At 42.4% G+C, this 13,847-nt stretch overlaps 1 protein-coding gene across 7 annotated transcripts in view; it reads right to left on the reverse strand.

Moving 5' to 3' along the window:
• LOC105476165 (opioid binding protein/cell adhesion molecule like) overlaps positions 1-13,847 on the reverse strand; it is a 1,438,816-nt gene that overhangs the window by 807,362 nt on the left and 617,607 nt on the right. The window lies entirely within an intron of this gene.

Consider the following 13,847-nt stretch of genomic DNA (forward strand, 5'->3'; position numbering starts at 1 on the left):
CAGTCACCCTGCAAGTTAGGCCCCGATGTTCCTTGTGAAAGCTCAGATGGGAAACAGGCATCACTGACACTGGCTCTGTCACACCTGCCAAGGGATCCTGCCAGGACCCAACATGCTGCTTCATCTCGTAGACATCTCTGGGTGTGCTTGTGTAGAAGGCAGCAGGTGGCCGTGAGAATACAGAGGCTTTGCAGCTTCCCTCCTGGACGTGCAGCGTATCCCTTCGCTTACCAGCAGTGTAATCTTGATCCACAATTGAAAGTAGCTGCCCTTGTTTAGTATCTTCTGTGCGTCAGGGCCGAGCACGTGACCTGAGTGAGCTTACGTTTCACCACAGGAATAGTAGGCGGTTCTGCTATTACATAGGAGGTACTGTTATATCACTGTTACACAGATGCAGAGACTGAGGTTCAGAGATGATAAGTAACTTGCCCGAGATGATAAGTAACAAAGCCCGTGGTCACTGGTGGTAGAATTACTACTCAAAACTAGGTTTAACTCCAGATCTCACGCTTTCACTTACACACCTTCCAAGCAAGTTACTCAGTCTCTTTGGTATCGGTTTACTCATCTGTGAACCCAGGATAACAGCTGCCTGGCAGCCCCGCAAGGGACAAATGCAGAGACCTAGAGTGGGTTCTCTACAGATTCTAAACTTATTTTATTAAGAAGGGGGAGTTGAACGTGAGTTCCTTTTGCTGCGTTTCCTATTAACCATTGCCTCGCAGTATGGTATGAGGCCAGGAGTGAGTGTCTCCGCCTCTCAGGTGGAAGCCATGAAGGATCAGAAGGCTAAGTGAGGAGGTGGAAGTCAGTGTTCACCTTGGAGGCTTTTGACACAGGACTTTTCTATCTCAGAATATAGCCAATAGGTAGTTGTGAGTTATCTGTATAAAGAGGTAGAACTAGAAGATAAATTACTAAGAAGGGTAAATCATTCGCAATCTCTGGTCAATCCTGCCTATGAATGATTATAAAATGTTGGATTGGTGAAGGCCATGGTAATGAGGTATATCTGTATCTAGCTGTCAGATTATGCTAAGCCTTTTAAATTACATAATTTCTATTCATTGCAGAATAGTTTTAAAAGATGCAAAGGATAAGGGACGTTTTTTGTCTTAACTGATAATTGGCATCTTCAATTAGGAAGTATTTAAGTTATGCAAAATATATACTCTGAAAATAAAAGAACAAGAAATAATTAAGGCTTGGGAGGCTGAGACGGGTGGATCACAAGGTCAGGAGATCGAGATCATCTTGGCTAACTCGGTGAAACCCCGTCTCTACTAAAAATACAAAAAAAAATTAGCTGGGCGTGGTGGCGGGCACCTGTAGTCCCAGCTACTCTGGAGGTTGAGGTAGGAGAATAGCGTGAACCTGGGAGGCGCAGTGTGCAGTGAGCCAAGATCACGCCACTGCACTGCAGCCTGGGTGACAGAGCGAGACTCCGTCTCAAAAAAAAATAATAATAATAATAATTAAGGCAAGTTTATCGTTATCTGAATGTCAAATTAAAAGATAACCAGTAAACTGGTCATTTGAATTACATGTAAATCATTTGTAAGCCCATATTTGAAATATCTATTTTGTCATTCACATGAGTGGGTAGTTCCTCCCTGACCTCTTAAACCTACCCCTATTCTCCATTCTCCGATAGAGAAGTTAGTGAGGAAGAGCTGGATCACGTGACATCCACCAAGCCTTCATAAAGAAGGATGTTGTGATATCTGGGCACCAGTGAGAATATAAGGCTGCCAAGGAGTGGACACTTCATCAGGTCCCTGACATCACCAAGCACTTGTGAAACACATACACAAACCCACAACAGAACTATGCAAGCAGTAAGTTTCTTGGGTTTTGTGTGTTTGGGTATTTTATGTTGATATTCCTAAACTGACAATTAGTTTCATGATCCTTCAGAGCCACAAACACCTCTTAAAGAGCAAAAGCAATCTTAGTTTTCTAAAGGGCTGGTGAGCAACAGGCTAGGGACAGGAGAGAACGCTGGCTTCACTGTAGCTGTTATTTCTCAGAAACGGAAAATCAGTTTATCAGTTGATGCTAACCTTAAATGAGTTCAGGATAAGAAAATGTTACTTTTTGTATTGTTGTGACCTATAATATATATATCTAGATACATATTTCGATATGGTCTTTGTCCTCTTTCTTGGAACACCGCTCTGAAAACCCTTGGAATCTCCAAAGTGATAGTGTCTTTTTGTAGGCTAATGAGATGCCTGGCGGCTGGGGCCCCAGGATGGCCTCAGGATGGTGGCTGGCTGCCAGGGAAGCCAATTATGTGATTAAATAATTGGAACTTTCTGTGCCACCCTCTACTTCCTGCGAGGGGAGAGGAGGTGAAGGTTGAGTTGCTCACCAATGGCTGATGATGTAATCAATTATGCCAACCTAATGAAGTTTCAATAAAAAACCCAACAGGCAGGGTTTGAAGAGCTTCTGGTTGCTGAACACTGGTAGGTTCCTTGAGGGTGGTGCTCCGGAAGAGGGTCTGGAAGCTCTACACCCCTCCCCGTTGCCTTGCCCCACACACCTCTTCCAGCCGGCTGCTCCCCTGTATCCTCTACTAACACACTGGTAAGTGTATGTCAAGTGTTTCCCTGAGTTCTGTGAGCCACTCTAGCAAATGAATTAAACCTGAAGAGGTGGGGGCTGGGAACACGGATCAGTAGCACTGTTGCCATCTGGGGGCTTGCAACTAGCACCCGAAGTGGGAGGCAGTCCTGTGGGCTGAGCCTCGCCCTATGGGGACGGACCATCTCCAGATAGACAGTGTCAGAACTGAGTTGAATTGGAGAACGCCCAGCCCTCATGATTGTTGCTCGGTTGGTGTGTGGGGAAAAATTTCTCACTCATCTGATGTCAGAAGTGTTGCGTTGTGTGAGACAAGAGAGTAGGAAAAACATTTAGTATTTTTTTCCTTGTCTTTAAGAACTATCCTGGATGAGTAAGAATCCCAAGAAAATGCCACTTGGTGGAAAGATATTTTGTGCTTATAAAATTAGGAAGAGTAAAGCGTGGTGTGAATGAGCAAGAGTTCTGGATTCCAACAAGCTGGAGGTCAGATCCTCCTCCTAAGATGTCAGAGTGCAGTGGCAAAGTGGGGGTCAGGGTTCACAGTCTGTCTCCAGATCCCAGCCAGCTCCGCAATCTCGCACAAGTTATGTATACCCACTTAGCCGCAGGTTCCTGATGGGTGAGATGGAGATGCTACTACTGCTGTGAGGAATATAAGAGTTCATGTACATACATGATGCAGTACCATGTCTAGTGCCTAGTTAACATTTAATAAATGTTATTATTCTTTAAATCAGGGTGATGATATAGGCTATATTTTATAAGGCTGTTTCAAGGTTTCGAAGAGACAATGCACAAAAACTCTTTCCCATGGTGCCTAACACGTCATCAGTGCTCAACGAACGCGAGCAGTACATTAAAGATCAGCGTGATTAAAGACAGTGAGCGAACTCTCCATACTGAGGTCTGTTCCTGTTTCTCTTTCTTAGAGACACTGATGCGCTCAGTTCTGTATCTACTACCACGTAGCAATGAAACACTTAGGAAACTGCATAACTTTTGGAGTCCTCAGTTTCCTGAGCTATGAACTATAAAAATGATATGATCAAAGGCCCTCTCAGCTCTTAAACTGCTGGATTCTAGGATTCTTCAGTTAAAGTTCTGAAAGCGTGTTAAGAGAAGAAGAGAAACACCTGTACTCTCAGAAACATTTGCATTTCTAAGCCACTAATAAACGAAGGGTAGTGGGTTTGGAAAGCTGTTTATAGGCTGTTCCAAAAACCAAGCCCCCAGTGTCACCCTGAGAGATCACTAGGGCTGTGCAAAGGCTGCGTTCTCCTGCTCAGTGAAGCTTCTATCTGTGTATCCTGGTTATGCTTGTTTATCAGCTGTGACCCGCTGGTCTCAAACGGAAACAAGAAATGCACTGCCTGGGCGGAAGCTTCTGGTCCGCAGGTTTGTGAATGGGTGCAGCACACACGCTTACCCTCCGCACTCTCACAAGGTCCACACAGCTAGGGCGGCCTATTCTTGTCTTCGGACAGGTAGGTGGAGGGAGCCTGGGAGCACCGGTGACTGAGAAGGAGGCCTGGATCACGTAGTCCAGATGTTGCTCCTGAAATGCACTCACGTGATCCTTAGAGCAACACCGTAGAAGATCTCCGTCTAAGGGCTGGGCACAGTGGCTCACGCCTGTGATCCCAGCACTTCAGGAGGCCGAGGTGGTCAGATCACGAGGTCAGGAGATCACGACCATCCTGGCTCACATGGTGAAACCCCATCTCTACTAAAAATACAAAAAGTTAGCCGGGTGTGGTGGCGGCCCTGTGGTCCCTCGCCTGTAGCTACTCGGGAGGCTGAGGCAGGAGAACGGTGTGAACCCGGGAGGCTGAGCTTGCAGTGAGCCAAGATTGCACCTCTGCACTCCAGCCTCGGCGACAGAGCAAGACTCTGTCTCAAAAACAAAAAAACAGAGAGAAAATATCCGTCTAAATGTTGTCTTTGATACTGAGCAGGTTATCAGGCTTTAAGTCAGGAGGGTAGCAATTGAATATCAGAGTTTTCAGATGTTTCTCCAAATAATGAATGGTGATAATGATGATCCAGTTTAAAGGGTTTAAACTGTCAGACCATGATTCTAACTTTAGATCTGCCTGTAGCTCTGCAGAGATCTCTGGACAATTCACTCCATCACTAAGACTCACTTTTTCCGTCTGTGAAAAGGTGGCAATTGGGCAAGGGTTAGTAGAACTAGATGACTTCTGAGATTCCTCAAATTCTGATTCTAATCATGTATTCATTTAAAGAAATCGATATCTGAGATCGCCCTTGGTGCCATAAGTCTGTCATGTACTATCCAGACTCAGATGGCAATGCCAGCTGAGGAAGAAGGCAGACTGTCAAATGCTATTTGACGGCCCAGGCTTCTAGATATATTGCTGTCACTATGATTATCTTGCAAAATGAGAGGACCAGACATCCCTATGGCATGCTTCCTTCCTGCCATAGCTCTCCTCACACTTTACCGTGGCCTTTTTGGACCCTGGAACACGCTCTGTTTTACCTAGCCATTGGGTCTTCATTCACACGGTACTTTTGCCTGAAAAATATTTCTTTTACCATCTACTTAGCACCTCTAAGCTTTCTAATTACAAACTCAAACTGCATTGAACACCCTAGGCAAGGTTAAGAGCTCCTTACTCTGAGCTCCCATGGCGTTATTTTTTCCTCTGTTCAGAGCGTCTACCGTGCTTTACTGTAATAGCTTATTTAGCTGCTGGTCTTCCTCACGGGATTATACATTCCGCTGGGGAAGGGAGATTGTTTTGCTCACCACTTTATCTCAAGCATTTAGCATATCGCTCAGCACATTGTACTACATTGCACTGCACTGTATTGTTGTATTATCACGTACAAATACCAGCAAATGAATGAATGCAGGACCGTGTGTTCTACTACGTTCAGTATCATTGTTGCGGGGCAGCTGGGGCATGGTAGAAAGGGCCATAGGTTAGGATTCTGAAACTCTCTGGAGTTTACTCTGGGCACAGGATGTGCAGCGTAGCTCATTAAATTTCTCTTGATCTCTCAATTTTTGCATGAATAGATTTGGATAATAAAGTGGAATGAAGTATGTCAGTAGGGTGTCATAAATGTAAAGCCAATGCTGGCTATCCACGTATGTGTATTAGTGAAGCTGAAATAGGAAAAGCTGGATTTTGACACACATGTGACATGCATCTCACCTCGAGTTATCCTTTATCTGCTGTTAAGCTTCATGCACCTTCTCGTGTCCATTTACTGAAGGAATTTCTAAGCACCAGCCATCCAAGTGAATAAAGGCTGCTGGAAGACTGAAGCACATGGTATCTAAGGCAATGACCCTTCTCTAGAAGCAAGGGGATACATCAAGTGCTGGAGTGAAGACATGAGACTTCATTCCCTACAAATCATGCTACCCCATGGCTACCTATTCTAAATGCTCCCAAGGCAGTCCTACTTTAACAACCTCCTCTGGTGTCTAAGAAGCAAACCAACCCACTCTTGGGAAAAGACATACTTACATGGAAACAACAATAATAAAAAAAAAATTACCTGAAATGCTGTGCTATGTCCTCTTCACATGACTAATTCCTATGGTAAATTTCACTCACCACGAATGCCTTTCTGGAATCCTCCCTCTTCCCCCAAACTGTCAGGTCCTCATTTAACACTCTTAAAGCATTCTGCCATATGCCATTATATCACTTAATTACAGCTGTGATTAAATAATTATTGGTGTAATTATTTGTTTGATGTCTATTTCCCTTGACAGATTAAAAACTATATGAGGACAAGGACTGTGTGAGACATGTTTACCCCTAGAATTTCTGCATCTAGTGCAATACCTGGCATGGGAAAGACATTCAACAACGACTTGCTGAATGGAAGATTACAGAACCAGACAAGTTTTCAGTATTGAGAGATTTGAGAACAAGGGTTTCACATCACACATAAGGAAAGGCACACTTCTCAGCTGTCTTAATGCCACAAAATTAAGTTCGAAAATAGAAATGCAGGTGTGTAGATACAGCACACCCATCCAAAGAAACCCATGGGGCAAATACTACCCATTTGAATTTGTGGGACAATCTATCGTTCTTCAGAAGGAATGTGCTAATAGAATAAAAAACACTTGATATTTGACTTTGGATATGTCTGTTTTCCCAACCAGATGAGAATTATGGTGGAGGAACGTTGCTTCCTCAGCTTGGTAACCATCCTGCTCCTAACACAGTACACAGCTAAGAGTAGACTTTTATGAATGGTGTGTTGAAAAAATGAATAGATGGGTGGATGAATGAATGAATAAACTAGAGATATCTAAAAAGACAACTAAAGAAATGAGCCCGGACTGTAAGGCAGAACTCATTCATCCATTAATGCCTTTGCATCAGATATGAGAAAACATAATATACCTGTTTCGAACTGAGTTTCTCTCTATTTATTGTTAATAAATAACTTCTGTAATGAACATGACTTTTCTCAGAAACCTGCTAGATTTTCAAGAGGAAGCAACTGTTGTGATGAGTTGGGAGGAAAAAAATGGCAGCTCACCCAGCAGCAGGTGCCTTCCAATTGAGTTTAAGTATGCATGTTTGCGTGCGCACACCTCTCCATGCGGGCTGCTGCGACAATGCATAAAGTCTGTCTCGCGGCGTGTGCCTGACAGACGAAGCCGGAGCTGGGACGTGCCTCATTTGGCTGGGCTGTCACTCACCATTTTGTTCATTACAGAAAAATGAAGTCCATTTCCAAGCGTCCAGGGGACACACAGTAATTGGGCTCTCCAAAGCCTTTTCACTTAATCTGCTCAAGTTGTATTTATTTTTTAGAGAATTCGGTGTTAACAGCTGATGGACAGAACATCAGAAAAATGAAGGCAAATGGACAGGATAATAAAGAAAATGATGTGGTTTTCGCCTGCTCCCCTGCACTATCCCCTCTTTCTCCCGCCAGCCCCTCCCTTCTCTCTCCCTCTTCCCGGGTTACCCCACTGCAGAATTCAGATCCCTTTTTCTGGTCTGGGTTCTTTCTCTGATGAAGTTCCCTTCAAGCTTTTTGTTACAAAAACTTATATGTGTCGTGTATTTCTTTGACTGAACCTCTTTCCTTTTTGACTGGAAAGCTATGGAGACTGAGCTCAAAGGGACATTTTTTCTTTGTTCTCTTCCTCATCCCCAGTTCCATCAAAGTTGAAGTGACCAAAAAATGGCTTAAGAGGAGCTGAAGTTTCCAACATACATGGCTATTTTTTTTTCCTTTTGGGGTAAATGTGAAGGTGGAATGAAACTCTTTTCTAGGAGAAATCAACCTGAACCCTCATTCAGAAAGACCAGGTCTCAAATTCCACTTAGGTATGATCTCCGGATGTTTTTTTTAACTTGTCTGAACTTGCTCCTTTTTTGAGACTACAGAAGATTAAATGTAGTGCCTGGTACAGAGGGGTGTGCAGTAAGAATGTTTTGGGTCTCTTCACACTTATTGGTGCCCTCCAGGAGCATTTATCTGTCTCAGATTTTTGAACACTGCCATAATTCCTTTACTCCCGTAAGAGGAAAGGATTTAGCTGGAAAACAAAAATTAAAAAAATATGTGCAGAGAAGTCTCTCTACAAACTATAACTAGTAATAGAAATGAAATGAGGCATCATTCAAAACAGAGGCTCGTCCACTGCAACTCAGCTTTCTAATCATTTGTGATTGATGAGTCTGCCAGAAGGAATCAAATATTTCTGCAAATTCTGATGATTTAATGTACTCATTTCCCTCAGGTTCTGCTTTCTGGTGATGGTTTCCTGGGTCCCAGGGAGTGAAGTGGTGGACATTTGTTATTTCTAGAGCCTCTAATTGAGACCACAGCACCCAGCACCTAAAAATCCTCTCTTTAAGCATAATGGTCTGTTGATTTCCTCAGTTCTTGAACCCTGAGAAGATCTGAATCCTCTCCCTCTCAGGCCGGCAAAAATAAGGCTTCAAAGCCTTGCACTTGTCAGGGATGGGTTTCCTGCACTACAACAAGACATTGTCAATCAGCAGCCTTGAGCCTTTGAGCCCTCCTCACACACTGTTGCATATAAGCCAGAGGAGGGGCTTCGAAAACTTGAACACTTCCGGGTTCTGTAACTTTGCTTTGGCATCAACAGTGGGACATGGTTTCCTAGAAGGAAGCTGAGGTACCCAGAGGCCCTTCCCTAATAGCTGGAATTATAAATCTTGTACCATGAGGCATCCGAGGCCAGGGAACCATCCAGCTTTGTGGTAAAACAGACTGTGTGGACTAAATCATCGTGATCATCATCATTTATTATACCATCACCATTATCACAACACGCTTTTCACAATTTTTTTTAAGTCTTACAATAATCTTAATGAAGTAGACAGTTAAGTCTTCAAGAGTACAAGCACTGGACTCAAACTCTTCAAGGTAGGGAGTTTAAAAAAGTGCAAAGTTGAAGCCAAGACTGTCTGCTTCTAAAGACCTGCAAGTACAAATATTGTGAGTTAGTGTACGTACTCAAACAAAGCCATGAATACTGGGTTATCAGACGACAAGCCTAGTGCATACAGCCTGATAGCAGAAGATGGACCATGCCAGCTGTCACTTTGACAGTCTCCATCACTAGAATCAGAGCCTTTAAAGGGATGCAGTTACACCTGCATAGTGAGGCTGGGGAGCGGGGGCAGTCAGGATCCTTCACCTGCTGGAACCTGAGCATGAAAACACCCACACCACCACCAATCACAACATCATAACGACCAATCAATCAACCAAACCAGCAAGGACAATAACAAAAGCAATTTTTCCTGCCCACCACCCCGATAGATGCACAAAGTCCTCCTAATAGTCTGTGACAGACTACACAGCTGGGTATCATCTACCGCCCTGCTTCCCATTTCCTCTCAGATCTCATCTCCTGCCACTCTCCCACTGCCCCTAAATCCTAGCCACACTGACGGCTTTGCTGTTCATCAAATACATCAAGAACTTTGTGTGGCCTGCTTCCACTTCCTGGAAAGCTCTTTCCCCATGCCTGGTCAACCCCTCACCTTCCTCAAGTCTTTGCTCCATTGTCTCATTTTCCAGGATGCTGACCCTGGGCACCCTATTGAAGTCGTAACCTACTCTGCTCACCCTGCTGCACTCTTGATCTCCCTTCCTCTCTTCTACTTTCTCACTTTTCCAAAGCCCTTGTCATCTTCTAACAGCCTCTGTGATTTACCTTCTCACTGTGACTGTTGTTATTGTCTGTCCTCTGCTAGAACAGAAGCTCCATGATTATATGGCTCTGCGTCCATTACCCATTTGCTTAGAAGAGTGTTTGAATGAACGAAGGGATCCCCCAGCAGCTTTCACACCCCTTGGGACTCAACCTGGCCCCCTAGTTGTTGAGAGGTAAGAATGAACTCATGACACTGCACCCTCAGTATGCGTTTCCATACTCTAAAATTCCATGTCTGTATCTGCATCATGCTGTTAAACTACACATCAGGTTTTTACGTCTGGTGGTACCTCAAAAACTGCAAACAATTATGTTGATGATACTGGGCTGGGCACCTTACATTCTAGTGCTATATTACAATGAAACATGGGAAACTGAAAGTGTAGAAAGTTGTTGTGCAGCCAAATACCTCCAGTAGCTGCCACTGTAATGTAAAGCAACATCATGGGCTTGTCTGTGCCTCAATTTTCTCATCTCTCAAGCTTGGTTCCTTTTATTTTTGAACCCACACACCCTGATGAGTTAAGAAGAAAGAAAATGTTCTAAAACAGGGGCAATAGAGAGGACATGATATTCATAATGAGTTTTTTTTTTTTTTTTTGCCAAATGTCGCTCATCATGTTTAAATTCTAAAGAAAACATCTTAGAATCAAGCAAAAGGATGACCTTAATAGAGCAATAATAATAATGATGAATAATTTAAAAGATGCTTTTCCATGCATAGCCTCATTGCATAATGAACATCTACTGTAGAAAGATATCTCCATAGGTAACAGCTAAAGTTAAAAATTTGGTCTTTTAGAGCAGCATTATTTCAAGGGTGACTGTCCTCAGGAAAAAACACTGACAGTCTTTAGAAATTAATGTAGCAAATGGAGGGGCTTTAATAATAATAGTTTTGATTTTAGAGATTTTAACAGAAGTATAAAACTTGACATTCTCATAGTTCCTGTCCTTGTGTTCTCACTCCTACACTTAAAAAAAAATCCTTACTGACTAGTTATGTGAGATGCTAAAAGTTACAACATTGCAGTTACTGATACAAATGGTGTTAACTGGAAATATTAAAGCATTCTAAATGTCTTTCTTATATCTGGTATATTCTTCAGGGGGTTTAGACATGTTTAATGTTTAAATGCCAAGTCTTACTATAGTGTTTATTGATCTTATAAAACAAGTAAACAGGAAATGATACACTTTTGGTTAAAAATTACTGGGTCTCATTTTTACTTGAGTCTTTAAAACAGCAGTGTGTCACTGTAATGTGATAACATAATCTTTAAGAAACAGTAGAATACTTAAGCCTTTCAAAGTGATTTTGATTTTTAGATCATCAGATGTATGATGAAAATGGTTAAATGTTTGTGATGTGAGCTCTGTACTCAATGGCATAACAATATTTGTTTTTATAATATACAATCTTTCCTTGAAATAAAGGATGAAACACTTTTCCCTTAAAAAATAATAATAATTGGTGGGTAAAATATACTATAAAGACATAACATTCCCAATTTTAATAATAAGAAGAATTTTTAAAATCCCCCAAAGGATCAAATGAACTGTTATTTCAGATTATAAAGGTTTTTTTAAATTCAGATTTTCAGATTTATCGGCTGAATTTTTGTCGATATCTATCTAACATTGTTTATGATAGAAAAAGCTTTGAAAAGCTTAGGCTAAATTTGTACACTTTATGTGGAATGTGTGTATCAACACATGTACTTATTTTAATGTGGGTATAATTATTACTGAATTGTGGCTTTCAATGGGAAGATCACCAGGGACAGTTAAATCTGACTGCATTTAGCTTTCATTGAAACTCTAAAATTATTTTTTTGAAATGTTCAGGTTTTGAAAAAAGGCGAACTGTGTTTGTCTCAAATAGTCTTTCCTTAATTTTTCAGACTGGTATTTTAAGGCAAATTTAATCCATATAGTTCATACTCATTTACACTTAAATTATCCAACTAGAGCTTTTAACAGCTATTTAATGTCCCAGACACCTTTTGAGCTTTTAAAGTGAGCTCCTAAAAGCCTTTTCCATCTCATTCATCCTCCTCTCATCATCAGTTTAAGAGATTGCATTTTGCTCAGAGTAAACAAATTGAATACTGAAACTTTTGGTTATTTTTCCTCTCGGTTTATGACCTCTGAATGTAAAGTGGCTTTCAGATGTGACATAACTAATTTTCCCATCCCTACGAGCCAATACAGAGTGTCACATTACACTTACTTACAAACAGCTATATAGCCAGCAAATGAGGCGGTCTCTGACCCCTCGTTGGGCACCCAGAGCATATAAATAGATAATTACAGAAACTCAAACTTGGATGACATTTTTCATCTGAAAATTGCCAGGGCTTCCTTTAGAATGGCATAAGCATGCATCTTGCCATAGTCACAAATATTCCTAGTTATGTCTCTAAATATCTCTACCTTTTCACAGATGGCAAAGGCTTAAGCAGCTGTAAACCAGGGAACTGGAGGTCCTTCCTTCCAGGTTTATGGTTCTTTGAAACGCAGAAAGGTCATATTTTAAGAGAGAGTGTGTGTGTCTGTGTGTGTGAGAGAGAGAGAGAGAAAGAAAGAGAGAGAGAGAGGAAAGTCTGATAATTTGAGACTTGCACAAACACCCATCTCTTTAAAATTGTAAGGCCACCAATCACTGGGGTTTGAATTTGATGAACTCTAGTCATTCTTTTTAGGAAGAAAAGGCTTTACAGCTGCTGCTTATGTTATTACCACCTATTCTTATTCATTCCTTGCCCTCTCAGGCAACAGATATCATCTTCCTGAATGTTTGAAAGGCACATCAAAAGTCATTTTCCCAATTTCTCTTCACTGATACCAGTTCTAATCCCAATACTCAGTGTATTCCACGTCCTATTCCCAAGGTCCACTGCGACATGTTTCTATATCTTTAGATTGGTGAAGAGAAAACTGGAATGGCCTGGGGAAACAGTGAGGTAAAGCAAAAAATTCCTCTGGAGGGATGCTCAGAGGAACAGACCTCGTTGGCAGGGGCAGAATTGCATCAGAACGTCCACTTTGATGCCCCGAGGGAGCAAAGCCCAGGTCACACTGACGTGGCAGGAGGCCTGCAAGTGTGGGAAGGGAAGGCCTTCCACCTGCAGTGTGGCCAGCCAGCCCCTCCCACCACACGCTGGCAGACCCGCTGTTCTGGATGGCTGCATTTTCCTAATAAGACTCTGCACAAGCGGCTAAATGAAGCTGGCTGCCCGGTTGCGTTCAATCCCAGCCCCATTTCAGTTTACCCATTTCCTCAGAATGTAATCTCACCTCCTCACTATTGGATTCCTTCAGGGCCTTGTAACTGATGAATAGAGGACACCAGCACGGGGTGGGAGGCATGTGGGCAGGCAGCACAGAAACCACAGCGCAGCACACTCAGAGGGCACCTTCTAAGAAGCCACAGAACGTGCGGGTTTCGAGGTGAAAGGGGACCTCAGAAAACATGCAGTGCAGCCCTCATCTGACTTCGGATTCCCACATGTGGTTGCCCTGCCTCTGCTGAAGCACCCTGTGTAACAGGGGGCTCAATACCTCTAGCGGCAGCTTTCTTAGGAAGTTCCCCTTTGTTTGGAGTTGACATTTACCTCCCAGAAATCGTGTTTTACAAACCCAAACAGAAAATTTCTCCTCTGAATCACCCAGTTATAAAAGAGAAATGAGCCACTCTTGCAATAGAAGCATTTGATCTGAGAAAAGGTACCTCTTATGAACCCTCTGGATGGTACATATTAGATGAATTTGTTCAAAACACCTTAAATGCAAGTGCTACCGGCCCCCACCCTGATTTCTACCAACCCAAGGGAATGAGGCGCTCATCCTTCAGCTAGTTGCAGTCACAACTAGTTGATGTAACTAGTTGAGGTGCTAGTTACATCAATAGCTGTATCTGCCATTGATCACCTATTTTGTATATTTTATATTCATTATCTTATTCCTTACATCTGTATGGTAATTTACGTGGGTTACTATTTCTACCTTACCGAAGAGGAAATTAAGGCTCAATTAAATAATCTACAGA

The sequence above is a fragment of the Macaca nemestrina genome, chromosome 12, assembly GCF_043159975.1.
Source record: "Macaca nemestrina isolate mMacNem1 chromosome 12, mMacNem.hap1, whole genome shotgun sequence".
Classification (NCBI taxonomy): domain Eukaryota; kingdom Metazoa; phylum Chordata; class Mammalia; order Primates; family Cercopithecidae; genus Macaca; species Macaca nemestrina.